Below are 14,714 nucleotides of genomic sequence, written 5' to 3'. Positions count from 1 at the left end.
TATAGAATATAAATATGATTAGGAGGTATTCCCAACCTCAGGGAGAAAGCTTTCAATATTTCACTATAAACCATGATATTTTCTGTAAGATTGTTATAGATGATCTTTACCAGTTTAAGAACATTTCCTTCCATTCCTAGTGTGTTAAGTATCTATCATGAATAAGTATTTGATTTTATTAAGTGCTTTTTCTACATTATTCTATTGAGATAGTCTCATTCTTTTTCTCCTTTATTATACTAGTTTGGTTAAATACACTACTTTTTTAAGTTGAGATATATCATGTACCATAATGTTCATCCTTTTAAAGTGTATAATTCGGTGGTTTTCAGTATATTCATAAAGCTGTGCAGTTGTCATCAGTATCTAATTCCAGAACATTTTAATCATTCCCAGAAACTCACTCCAATCCTATTAGCAGTCATTCCCCATTATCTTGTTCCCTCAGTCTCTCCTAGCTACTAATCTACTTTCTGCTTACATAGATAGGCCTATTCAGGACACTTCATTTGTAAGTGGAATCATATAGTATGTGGCTGTTGAGTCAGACTTCTTTCACTTAGCATAACGTTCTTACAGTTCACCAATGTAGGATGAATCAGTGCTTCATTCCTTTTCATGGCTGAAAAATCATCTCACATATCTATATACCTTATTCTGTTTATTAGTTTTCATTAGTTGGACATCTGAGGTGTTTCTACTTTTTGGCTATTATGAATAATGCTGCTATGAATATAGGGGCACAGATTTTTAATTCTTGGGAATTAGATACCTAGGAATAAAATTTCTGGGTCATTAGGTAACCTGTATTTAACATTTTGAGGAACTTTCTTTTTTGTTTGTTCATTTATTTAACATATTATTTTTTCTTTTTTAATTTTTTTTTTGTTTTGAGGAACTTTCAAATTGTTTTCCAAAGTGGCTACACCATTTTACATTCCCAACAGCAATTTATGAAAGCTCCAATTTCTTCACATCCTTGTCAACACTTGCTATTGTCTGTATTTTTTTGAGGATTTTAAAAAAAGTAATCTCTGCACCCAATGCGGGGCTCGAACTTACAACCCTGAGATCAAAGTTGCATGACCCATTGACCATGCCAGCCAGGGGTCCCTGTATTTTTTGTTTGTTTCTTCTGTTTCCTTTTTTTTTTTTTTTTTTCTTAATTACTTTAAGGGAAGAATTCAGTGATTCATCAGTTGCATACAACACCCAGTGCTCATTACATCATGTGCCCTCTTTAATGCCCATCACCCAGTTACCCCATCCCCCACCCACCTCTCCTCCAGCAACCCTCAGTTTGTTTCCTAGAGTTAAGAGTCTCTTATGGTTCTATTATTGTCTTCCTTGTGGGTGTGAAGTGGAATTTCATTGTGATTTGATTTGCATTTCCCTAATGAGTAACCACATTGAACATCCTTTCATGTGCTTATTGGCCATCTGTATCTGTTCTTTGACAAATGTTTATTCAAATCCTTTGCTTTTTTATTTTAAGATTCATTTATTTATTTAAGAGAAAGAAAGAGAGAGCATATGAGTAGGGGGAGGGGCAGAGAAAAGAGGGAGAGAGAGAATCCCCAAGCAGATGCCCCACTGAGGGCATTGCTGAGCAAGGCTCGATTCCAGGATCCCAAGATCATAACCTGAGCTAAAATTAAGATTTGGACACTTAACTGGCTGAGCCACCCAGGCAGCCCCCAACCTTGACTATTTTTTAGTTGGATTAACTTTTTGTTGTTTAGTTGTAAGAATTATTCATATATTCTGGATACCAGACTCTTATCAGAATGTGAGTTACAAATATTGTCTCCTATTCTATGGTTTGTCTGTTCTTTTTCTTGTTAGTGTCTTTTGAAGCACAAAAGTTTAAATTTTTGATGAAGTCCAGTTTATCTATTTTTGTTTTGGCTGCTTGTGCTTTTGGTGTCATATGTAAGAAATCATTGCCTAATGAAAGATCATGAAGATTTATACTTGTATTTTCTAATAATAGTTTTATATTTTAGCTCTTACACTTTGGTGTTTTTTTTATCCATTTTAATTTTTCCCTATGGAGTATGAAGAGATCCAATTTTATTTTCTTGCCTGTGAATATCCAGTTGTTCCAGAACTACCTGTTGAAAACACTGCTTGATTTTGTAGTAAGACAACATTGTAATCCTGAAATAAATTACATCATTGGACTCTACTTACTAATACTCTGTTTAGGGTATTAAGTATGTTCATGAGAGGGACAGCCCCTGTGGTGCAGCAGTTTAGGGCCGCCTGCAGCCTGAGGTGTGATCCTGGAGACCCAGGATCGAGTCCCGTGTCGGGTTCCCTGCATGGAGTCTGCTTCTCCCTCTGCCTGTGTCTCTGCCTCTCTCTCTCTCTGTGTCTCTATGAATAAAATAAATAAAATCCTTAAAAAAAAAAAAAGTATGTTCATGAGAGATATTGGTCCTGTAACTTTCATTTTTTATAATGTTCTTCTGATCCTTTGGCATTAAAATTATGGTGGCCTCAAAATGAGTTGGGAATTGTTTGTTCTTTCTCTATAATTTGAAAGAGTTTGTGTAAGGCTAGTCTAATTCCACTAAATGTTTAGAAGAAATTGCTTAGTAAAGACATCTGGACCTGGAGATTTCTTTATGGGAAAGTTTTAGTTCAGATTCAAGTTCTTAGCTATAAAACATTCAGATTTTCAATTTCCTCCTCAGCTGATAAACTGTGTTTTCATAGAAATTCCATTTCATGTAGATTTTCAGATTTATTAGTATAAAATTCTTCATAATACCTACTTATAACATTGGTAATTTGTACCTTTATTCTTATTTTCTTGATCTAGTAACTTTTTTCTTGCTAGCAGTTTATCAATTTTATTAGTCTTTTCATAAAACCCAGCTCTAGATTTTTCTTATATACTTTTTCTATTTCATTAATTTCTATTACCTTTTTTATTTTCTTTTCTCTTTTCAGATTTAATTTCCTATTCTTTCTGTACTTTTTGAGATGGCAACTTAGATTTTTAGTCTTTCTTTTCTTTCATTAAACGCAGATTTAAAGAAACAAATTTCCCTTTAAGTACAGGCCTAGCTTTGTTTTTCAAGTGTTGATATATCATAATTTTTATTTTAATTTAGTTTAAAATATTGTCCATCATTGTAACTTCTTTTGAATTATTGGTTATTTAGAAGCATATTTCCATATGAGGATTTTCTAGTTATCTTTTTGTTATTGATTTCTGCCTTAATCCCACTTTAGTCAGAGAACATATTTTGGATGATTTCACTCTTTGGAATTTGTTAAGACTTGCTTTATAAGGACCAGTATATGGCAAATTTTGGTAAATGTTCCATAAGCATTTGGAAAGAACATATATCCTGACAATGCTGGTTGTAGTATGCTGTGTGCATCAGTTAAAGTTATTACTTATGTTGAAACTTCCATATTCTTAAAGATTTTTCACTGTACTATCAGTTACTTATAGTTCTCTAATTTTACTTTCTATATTTTGAAACTACAGTATTAGGTGCATTAAAATACAAAATTATTACATCTTCTTGGTAGATTTAATTTTTTATTTTTATGAACTGTCCTTCTGTATCTTTAGTAATGCTTCTTGACTTAACGTTTACTTTGACTAATATTGTATAGCTACATCAGATTCCTTTTGGTTAGCCCTTGGTTGGTGTACCTTTTTCCATTTTACTTTCAATCTTCCTTTGTCTTTATACTTAAAAAGTGTGCCCCTGAAAGCAATATATAATTAGGTTTTAAAAAGTATTTTTCCATGTGGTAAGCAGCCTCTTTAAGATGATCCCAAATGATCCCCACCTTCTGTATTCAAGCCCTTGGATAATCTCTTCCCCTGAGTGTGCACCAAAACTAACTCAACTGTAGTGAATTCTAATGATCAGCCATGCTCAAAAGTCATTTTATACATAATACAAGTTTATCTGCAGGAAAAATTCCTAGGATTGTTAGGTTAAAAGATATAATGTGCCTTTGTAACTTTGATATTGCCAGCCTCCACAGTTTGCACTAATTTATGCAAGGTGTGAAAATGCCTATTTAACCACATGCTCACCATTATAGCATGTTATCAAGATTTATTATTTTTGATAGGTGAAAACTTTATCTTATTACAAGTGAGGTTTAACATATTTTCATATGCTTAAGAGGCATTTGTATTTTCTTTTCTATAAAATGTCTATTAATTTATTGTATTGCTGATCTATTGCCTATTTATTGGATTGCCTCTTTTTTGAGGGGCTCTTTTTACATTAGATAAATTAGTCCTTATTTTGATGGAGTTACACATATCTCACCCAGGTTCTCATTGGCATTTGCTTATGATGCTACTGTTACAAAGAAATTCTTTATCTCTACACAGTCTCATCTAGCAATCATTTCTTATAAGGCTTTTGGGTTTTGTAGCAGACTCAGGCTGTCCTCAGTCTCACGTCATAAGAAAATTTTCTTTTTCTCTAGTACATTGAGAGTTTTATTTCTTATGTTTAAGTCTTAGAACTGGCTGCAAGTTGTCCTGAAATAAGGAGTGAAGTGTGGATTCAACTCAATTTTTTTCCAGAACACTACCCAGTGATCTCCAATTCCTGAGTAATCTTTTTCCTACCGATTGAAAAGTCACCTTTATCATACTCAATTCCCATATGTACTTCAATCTGTTTCTAAACTGTTCTGTTATACTGATCTGACTATTCAAATTATTACAACTGTTTTAATTCCTGTAGATTTATAAATTTTAAGCATCTATATTATTAATCTCCTTTTATCACCATCCCTTTCTTTCTTGTATACTCTTGGTTTTCCATATGAACTTCAGAATCAGTCTGTGTAAATCTATTTTAAAAATCTGATTGGTATTTTTATTGGATATCAGATTAAATTTATAGCTTAACTAGGGAGAGGTGACAGCTTTATGATGCTAATTGTTATGTATAAACATGGTATGTCTTTTCAATTGTTCAGGTCTTGTTTTGTGTCATTAGTATTTTAGAATTTTCTAAAAACAGTATTTCTTGAGTTTATTACTAAGTATTTTATATCTTATGTTTTCTACTGTGGTTATAAAGTGGGTTTTCTTTCCTTATAGCTGTAATCAGACATTGTGTATACAAAGGCTGTTGATTCTGAAAATTAATTTTGTAAGCCATTTAATTTATTGAATTCTTGTTTTAAGTTTTTGGTTACTCCTTTTTAGTTTCTAGGTTGATAATCCAATCATATCAGCCAATTATAATTTTATCCTCTCTTACTAATTCTATACCTTTCATTTCTTTCTCTTGTCTAATTGTTTTAAGTCCTGAAGGACAATTTTAAGTAATAGTGATTATTAGTGGACACCTTTGTCTTATTTCTGACTTTAATGAAAGTGTTTCTCTAATTCAGTTAAGCATGGTGCTGGCTTTGGATTGAGATAAATATATTATATCATATTAAGGAAACACCCAGCTAGTCTTCATATTAAATGGTCCTTGTGTTCCTGAAATAAGCCTCATTTAGTCATGGTGAATTCCCCTTATCTGGAGCCAGCCTGACTGGGTTAAAATCCTAGAACCATAACTGATTAGTATTTGAGTTCAGGTAAAATACTTTAATTTTTTTTTTTTTTTATTTATTTATTTTATGATAGTTACAGAGAGAGAGAGAGAGAGAGGCAGAGACACAGGCAGAGGGAGAAGCAGGCTCCATGCACCGGGAGCCTGATGTGGGATTCGATCCAGGGTCTCCCGGATCGCGCCCTGGGCCAAAGGCGGGCGCCAAACCGCTGCGCCACCCAGGGATCCCAGGTAAAATACTTTAATCCCTTTTTGACTCGGTTTCCTTCTCTGAAAAATGGGGATGATAAAAATATCTCATTAGGTTGTGAAAATCAAATAATTAAGAAAAGTTGAGCATCTTTCCACTTGCTTAAGGGACATTTTCCTCTGAAAATTGTTCAAATCTCTTCCCTATTTTCCTATAGGACTTCCTCTATTTTTAAAAGGTCTTCATGGGACACCTGGGTGGCTTAGCAATTGGGTGTCTGCCTTTCACTCAGGGATCCCAGGGTCCTGGGATGCAGTACCTTATTGGGCTCCCTGCAGGGAGCCTGCTTCTCCCTCTGCCTGTGTCTCTGCCTGTCTGTGTGTCTCTCATGAATAAATAAATAAAATCTTTAAAAAAAAAAGTGTTCATAAACTAGGAATATAAGCCCTTAATGTGTGGAAATAAACTGCAAATATGTCATCCCAGTTATCACTTGTATTTTACTTTGGTATATTTTGCATGGAAAAGTTTTTGATTTTATTTTTTGGCATAGTCAAATATATCTCTTCGTGTACCTGGATTTTTAAATTACTTGTAATCTGGAAGATTACATTCCTGGCCTCAATCCTGCCCCTTTTTCAGTATCCCCACCCTTTGCCATGTGAATTTACAATCCTTTCCACGAATGCATGAAGACTATTTTCCTAGTGGTCCAAGGAGAATGAAAGACATGTGGTACAAAGCTGCCCTAGCTGAGCTCAGGTCCAGAATTATGCAATGACTAGCTAATACCACTAGGAAAGTTTCCTCACTCCTAGATTATAGAGTTAGGGGCTGGCAATCTTCTTTTTATAAAGGGTCAAATAGTAAACATTTGAGGGTTTGAAACCAGGTAAGTTTATTTCCTTTCTCTCCTCCCCCTTTTTTATTGAACACCTTAAAAGTTTTTAAAAATATATTTTAAAAAAATCTTATTTGGCTCCCAGGAGCCCAAAAATAGGCCCCTGGCCAGATTTAGCCCTCAGGTCAGTTTGCTGAGGAATTCATCTTGTTTTTTCTAGTAATTGTGTGGTTTAGCATCATACAATTAAACTTCTGATCAATTTCAAAATTATCCTGGTACATAGTGAGGAAGAGATCCAAGTTACTTTTTCCATATAGCTATCCAGTTATCCCAACAAAACCATTCATTTAATTTTAAAAACATTTTTTTTTTTTTATTTATGATAGTCATACAGAGAGAGAGAGAGGCAGAGACACAGGCAGAGGAAGAAGCAGGCTCCATGCACCGGGAGCCTGACGTGGGATTCGATCCCGGGTCTCCAGGATCGCGCCCTGGGCCAAAGGCAGGCGCCAAACCGCTGCGCCACCCAGGGATCCCCTAAAAACATTTTTTTTAAAGTAAACTCTACTACCAATGTGGGGCTCTAACTCCCAACCCTGAGACCAAGAGTTACATGCTCTGCCGACAGTGCCTGCCAGGCACCCCTCAACACCATTCATTTTTACAGTCCATCCTTCCCCCACTGACTTCAGACATTGCCTTTATTGTATCCTGAATTTCTATATGCAGTTGGATCCATTTCTGAATTTTCTATTCAGTTTGTTTATTCATGTACTGGTACACTTTCAGTCTTAGAGGCTGTATGCTTTAATATCTTTTCCCTTCAAGTGCCCTTTTTCAGGCTAGTCTTGCTCATTTGCTCTTCTAAATAAACTATAAGTCAGAGGGATTTCCACTACTTTGGTGGGTCACACAAAATCTTTCTACAAAGAATATACAGTTTCGGATTTTAAACTACTAAATGTTTAGTGTTACAGGACTAATCAAGTTTTCCATTTCTTCTGATTGAGTTTTGGTAATTATCCTTCTCGAAATTTGTCCGTTTTGTCTAAGCTTTCAAATTTACTGTCTAAAGTTTTTCATGGTATTACTTTATTATCTTCTAAGGTATCTATAATTATGTGTCCCTTTTCTTTCCTAATATTGTTAGTGCCTTCTCTATCTTTTTTTTTTCTATCTTTTCTTAATGATGTTAAAGATTTGCTTGTTTGTCATAATTTTTGTTGATTTTTCAATAATGTGTTTATTTCATTTCATTAAATTCAGATCTTATCACTATTATTACTTTTGCCTACAATTTCTGTCCATTTGTCATATTACTAAAAGAAGGTTTTGGTTTTTTTTTAAGATTTTATTTATTTATTCATGATAGACAGAGAGAGAGAGAGAGGCAGAGACAGAGGCAGAGGGAGAAGCAGGCTCCGTGCCAGGAGCCCGACGCGGAACTCGATCCCGGGACTCCAGGACCGTGCCCTGGGCCAAAGGCAGGCGCCAAACCGCTGAGCCACTCAGGGATCCCCTAAAAGAAGGTATTTTAAACTTAGTTTTGCCCATTAACTTTTATGTATACTGAGACTCTATTATCAAGCTTAGTTGAGAATTAGTATGTCTCTCTGGCAAATTGAACCACTTATCAGGGATTGAGCCAACATGTGTTATTTCACAAAGATTATCTTTACTTTCTCTGATTAGCTTCCTCTATTTTTTTTTCCATCCTTTACTTTCAATCTTCCCGTGACTAAGTTTTGGATGTATCTCTTCTAAATAGCATATAAGTGGATATTTAAAATCCAGTATTACTGGCTTTATCTTTCAACTGGAGAGTCTAGTTCAGTAACACTTATAACTGATAGATTTGAATTCTTTTACCAGCTTATTTTCTTTTTCTCACCTTTCCAGTTTGTCTTTTTATCATTTTTTCCTCCCACCCCCATAGTAACTTAAAGGCTATATTCTCTATATTTATTCTTTTAGTCATTACCCCAAATATTTTGACATGTCTTCTTACCTAAAGGCCCCAAAATAATGTCTTTAACTCCTCCTGAACAACTGAAGGGCAGTAGGACACTGTAACTCTCATTACACCCTTTCAAAATTACATGTTTTTGTTCCCTGGTATTTTGAGGCCTTTTATTTCTTGATATAGACTTAAAACATTTAGTTTATATTGTGTGCCAGTAAGTACATCTAATGTGTTTGAGTCTGATTCTCCTGCAGGTTGTTTCTGATGACTCTCCCTTATGGTATCTTGCTTCCTTCTTTGGTTTGTGTTTTTTAACTATGAGTTACCCACATTCTTTATAACTATGTGTTGTTCTTTGATACTGTGATTAAAATTTCGCTCCTCTTGAGAGAATTTGTGTTTGCTTCCACAAGTCATCTGAGGTTACTACTGACCTGGGTCCATTGTAAATTAAATTCCCATTTGTAGTAGACTATACCAACAGAATAAACTTAGGCCATAAACCTCTATAAGGGACAACTTGTTAAACATTTTTAGGCTGAAACAAACTTTTCCTCCACCTAAGGCTAAGGTTGAGAAAGGACTTGCTGTAACTTCTGCTTGGTGGATTTACTTAGTATTGATACTTACGCTGTGAGTATAGCACTTTCAGAGCCTCCATTTTGTGGGAGATCTCAGGCTAAACTCTCTGCTTTGAGCAAGCCCTGCTTTACCTCCTACACTCACCACAGTCACCATAACAGAGGCTCAAGGGGACAACATCTCTGCAGATACTTTGAGGGTGAAAGATGGCTTTTATCTCACTTGTTGCCTAAGTCAAAGTTGAGCTTTCACAATAGTTTTGACCTCTATAGGTTCTTTCATTCCTTGTTACTGCTCAGTGCATTCAGAAGATTTTTTTTTTTTGGACCCTTGAGAATCAATGATAAAACTCACCCAAAAAGTAAAAGAATTCAGTAAGGTAGCAGGATATAAAATTAGTATACAAAAATCAAAAGCTTTCCTATATAAGAACAATAACCAAGTAGAAGACATAATGGTAGAGAAAACCTCATTAGTAGCAACAAAGAAGGACTACTATGGGATAAACTTAACAAGAAATGCATAATACCTATCCAAGGAAAATTTTTAAACAGTCCTGAAAAGGCAAAAAAAAAAAAAAAAAAAAAATAGACATGAAAAAATGGATATACATCCCTGTTTTTGGATAACTTGACATTGTAAAGATGTCAGTTCTCCCTAAGTGAGCTAATAAATGTAATGCAATCTCAGACATGTTGGTATTAAAGTTTATATGGAAAAACAAGTATGTAAGAATAGCCTGGAAAAGAAAGATTATACATGGGATTAGCTCTATCAGACATTAAAACATACTATAAAGTTTCTATTATTTAAAACAGTGTGCTACTGTGCACAGATAGACCAATGAATAGAATCGAAAGCTCAGAAACAGACCCAAGTACATATGGATCCTGGATTGAATCCTTAACCAGAAAAAGGACATTACAGGGAAAACTGGTGACACTGAACTAAGTATGTAGTTTAGTTGGTAGGATTATGTCAATGTTAATTTCCTAGTTTCGATAACTGTACCATGGCTATGCAAGCAGTTAACATTAGAAGCTAAGAAAAAGGCATAGGGCAAAACTTTCTATACTATTTTTGCCACTTTCCTAGAAGTCTAAACTTATTTCAAACTAAAAAAAAATTTAAGTTTTAAATCGAGCTCCAAAAAATGAGAAGAGGCTCTAAGTCACACTAATATGGAACACCAGAAAAAGGGCCATACATTACCATTGTTGGCCCAAACCACTAAATTGGTTCCATTTTACAGGGTTCAGCTAACTTTATAGCATGGTATCAATGAGACCCAAATCATGGAATCAGTGCTTAGTATGGGCCAGCTGCATTGGTTTTATCCTATGGACACTTTTCTGCAGCATTGAAATTGTGAAGATTGCAAAGTTCCCCAATATAGAGTGTAAATTGATCAACACCAATTTACTGTGATGACTGAGGAAAAAAATCCCCAAATACATATTTTAGACTGGCAACTTTGCTACTGAAGCACAGAACTAGCAATTAAGATTAGCATACTGTGCATTAAATTCGACCAAGATAAGGTGCTTTAAGAATAACCTCAGACTGGCATCATGATAGAACACATGAAGAATTCAGTCAGCCATGGTGCAGGGTGATACTTCCAATTCAGCTTCATCTACTCCTAAGCTTGTCAGTAGCTCCTACAAATAGATGGATCTGGTTATATTTCCCAGGGAGGTGATCAAGGGGTTGGAAACCTGTTCACATTTCAGTTCCAGCTTTGCACAATGGGCCAGTTGCAGTAGGCTTTCCATGACTACACAGCAGAGGAATACTGGAACAGCTCTACAAATCAGGAAGCAAGCTAGTTTACCTAGGGTCCTTCACTTTGTCTCCTGTTCGTATATACTGTCAGCCATACCAAAATACTTACAGTGCTGTGTACGGACCATGCCCTTTAGGCTGGATGGCCTCATCCTCTCCTCTTCATCCCCCAGGACTCGGTCTAGTATTTTTCAAATCCTCTCTCTACTCAGTTTGAGTTGGAGTGCCTTACGCCTTGCTGCCAAGATACCCTGGTTTCCTTTCTCAAAATTCATCATTCTAAATTGTAATATTTGCTTTCCTGGTCTCTTCCTCAGAAGACCATGAATATCATGACAACAGGAATGCCTTTCTTCTTTGTATATTCAGCAGCTAGCAGGGTGCTTGACATAAAATGTGCTCTTTTCACATCTGAGTGAAGGGACATTTATAAAGGCTAAAACTGTTAAGACAGCTATCTTGCTAGCAGCTCTATGAGATGTTTAGCAAGATGTTCAGAATGGTTCATCATTACCATTAACAATTCAAAGTACATGTCCTCCTGGCTTAGGGATCCATTTTGCTTTGGCCTACAAAGGATAATGTCTGTTTACTGCCATAGATTTGGAAGATTTTATTGACTTTTGCTCTAGTTATTTCTTCCCAAACCAAGAATTGGTCTTTGTAAGAAGATGCCACAGAAACTGCCTATCTTCTTTCAATGATGTAGGCATAGAGGAGATGAGCCCATTCACAGTTGCTTTCATAGAGAAACAGCCTACCAGGAGCAACAGGTAAATGGAGCAAAAGAGTGTCATGAGACACCCAGTTCCAGGCCTAGTGGCACAGTTTATTTCAGATATACATGGCCACCAACAGTTCATTTATATTGTGAAAAAAGCAGTACAGGGTGTTACTGGGAACAGAAAGTCTAGCACCAAACAAACTTGGGAGTTTAAATGCTGGCTTACACTGATTTTGCTATGTGACTCTGAGCAAGTTAATCTCTAACTACAAGCATATTTCATTACTTTAAGACAGACATAAATTTATCTACCTTAGAGTTGAAGATTGAGATGCTGTTGACAAATGGCATATAATAATAACTCAGTAAATAGTCATTATTATTGTTATTAGGGGCTCTGGAAAGGGTCAGGCTGGCTTCAAGCAGAGTATATCTAAGGACCTTAGGAAATTCCTGCTTTGCAGCAGCCACCTTCCCCAATAGGTCCCTGAGGAAGACTGGCTTAGAGAGTGCTCAATACATGTTGGTTCAATCAGTAAATAGGAAAATGGCCCTAGCGGACTTTTGTTATTCTTATCAGCCGTCCAGCATCTGAACTTGTCTCCTATGTTTGAGGAATTCATCCAACTCCAACAGAAGCTACACATTCCAGATAACCTCATTCTCCCTTTCAGCAGCTAGGACATAAGCTCATGAGTACTAATCAGAGCCACTCATCCCAGACTTCAAAACAGAAACTAATGATTGAAAGAAGCCAGGAACACAGGATCCCTTCTGGTCAGAGTGGAACCCCTACATATAGTTCCAGAGGTAGCATGCAGTGATGGTAATAAAGTAGAAAATCAAGTTCCACCTTACCATTAGTAGAGCTAGGGCCTGAAACTCCAATAAATATTCTCTAATAAAGTAAGATCCAACACAGTCAGATCAAAGGTCAAAAATTGGTGAGGAAATGAGTCTGTCTCCCCCATTAAACCCAAACCAACCTCTTAACAGCAGCAGCAAATAAAAAACGGAAGCAAGCACTAGGTGGAGGTAGCCACCTTATACGGAGAAGGGGGCCCAGGCCTCCTTACCAGTCCAAGATCCTGGATAGGAGAAAGCAGAAGAAGGACCACAGTTCAAGCCTGACTTTTCATGAATGGCAATTCCAAGAGTAAACAGGGGCGATCCATCTGACCAACGTGGCTGGCAACCTTCCTATCTCAGTGGACCTGGAGGAGAGACAGCGAGAAACAAAGGAAGAAGCGGAGACCTCGAGCATGCTCTCCTCTATGTGCCCAACAATGACTAAGGAATGTAAATGCTTCCCTCTAAGTCCATGCTTTCAGCCAATGCATTAGGTGGTATGGCCAAGGAGCTCATTAGTACATAGATGTTAACTGAAAAATTGGAAGTGAGAACGGGGACACTGTTGGACTGACCTACCAACCAATCTGCACAGTATGGAGATGGAAAAAGCAAAGTAGAGAAAAAAAATCAGGAGAGAGCATGGTGAAATAAGCAGAATTCCAAAAAGGGAATGGCTATGCAGTGTGAAGTCATAACCATCAACCGAAGGGCTACTATATTTTGACAACTGGAAGTCACTGGTGAATCCAGCAAAAACGATTTTAATAGCAGTGAATGTAGCAACCAGGTTTTGGCATGGTGGTTCTCAGCCCCAGCTGCACCATTGTTTTTTTTTTTTTTTTTTAAAGATTTATTTATGATAGACATAGAGAGAGAGAGAGAGAGAGAGAGGCAGAGACACAGGAGGAGGGAGAAGCAGGCTCTGTGCCGGGAGCCCGAGGCGGGACTCGATCCTGGGACTCCAGGACTGTGCCCTGGGCCAAAGGCAGGTGCTAAACCACTGAGCCACCCAGGGATCCCCATACACCATTGTTTTTAAAAATGAAGCCTGTTCCACCTCCCCATACTCATGTAATTGGTCTGTGGTCCAGTTGGGGGAATTAGGATTTTTAAAAATCTCCTGGGGTGGTCCTAACATGCAGCCAGGGTTAAAAAACCACTGCTTCAGTGGATTGAGAATTAATGAACAGGAAGTGTAAGTGTATTTTAGTGGTAGTCAAGGGGTTCAAAGGGTTCAGAAAGGTGTTTTCGTTTCAAGAGGGAATCTTTAAACATGTTCAAATGCAAAGCTGTGTCAGGAGTAAGAAGCTATAGCTAGACTGAACAAGGCATCTGATCCAAGAAGAGGGACTCTGAGCATAAGAGAAGGGATTTGTCTTGGGCAGGATAAGAACAAGAACGAAGTGAGGAAGGGTATATGTAAGGGTACACAACTGGGGGTACTCCTGTCTAATGCTTTATTACCTGTTAGGGGACGGGGGAGATTAGCTGCTGAGGTTGAGAGGAGGTGGAGGTAAGAAGAGTTAGAAATGGCCACAGTCTGCAATAGCTACTGACAACAGGATGGGATAAATACTGAGAGCAGTTCAAAATGTTGCCATGATTTTAGGGTGGCAAAGTCTGCATAATCATGACAATTGTTCATGGAAAAATACATGGCTCACTGGGAGGAGCAAGATGTAGAATCTACACATAGATTCTACATAAAATGGGTTCATTTAAGTCAAAGCCACCAAGGCCATTTATAAGTTTTCTGATATTTTTTTCTTTTTCAGTTAAAAACATTTGAATGAGGGATCTGCAAGGGTCAGAACTCACTTCTGGAGGAAAAAAAACCCATTTATTTTCATAATTTACATCTTAAAAATCTTTTTATATTCCCATAGTTTGAAAGCATCCAGTAACAACATTATTGGCCAGAGGTATTTTTAACTGGTTTTCAAGATGGAAAAGAAAAATTACATGTTTTAAAAAACTGCAAAGATTGAAAGGAGAGGTTAGCAGCTTACACATGTGTGTTAATCATGGTTTGTTTTTTTTTTTTTTTTTTGCTTTTCTATAAAGTACAATGTTTTAACAGATTTAAAAAAACCCTTCTGGCTGGGAAAACACTGCCCCTCCCAGGGCTAGCTGATTCTTAGACAGCAAAGGATTCAGCCAGTAGCATGCTTTTGATGTGCAAACTAACCAGGTGTGATGGAGCCATACCC

Source organism: Vulpes vulpes, chromosome 6 (assembly GCF_048418805.1).
Source record: "Vulpes vulpes isolate BD-2025 chromosome 6, VulVul3, whole genome shotgun sequence".
NCBI lineage: Eukaryota > Metazoa > Chordata > Mammalia > Carnivora > Canidae > Vulpes > Vulpes vulpes.
This window is presented reverse-complemented; position numbering follows the sequence as displayed.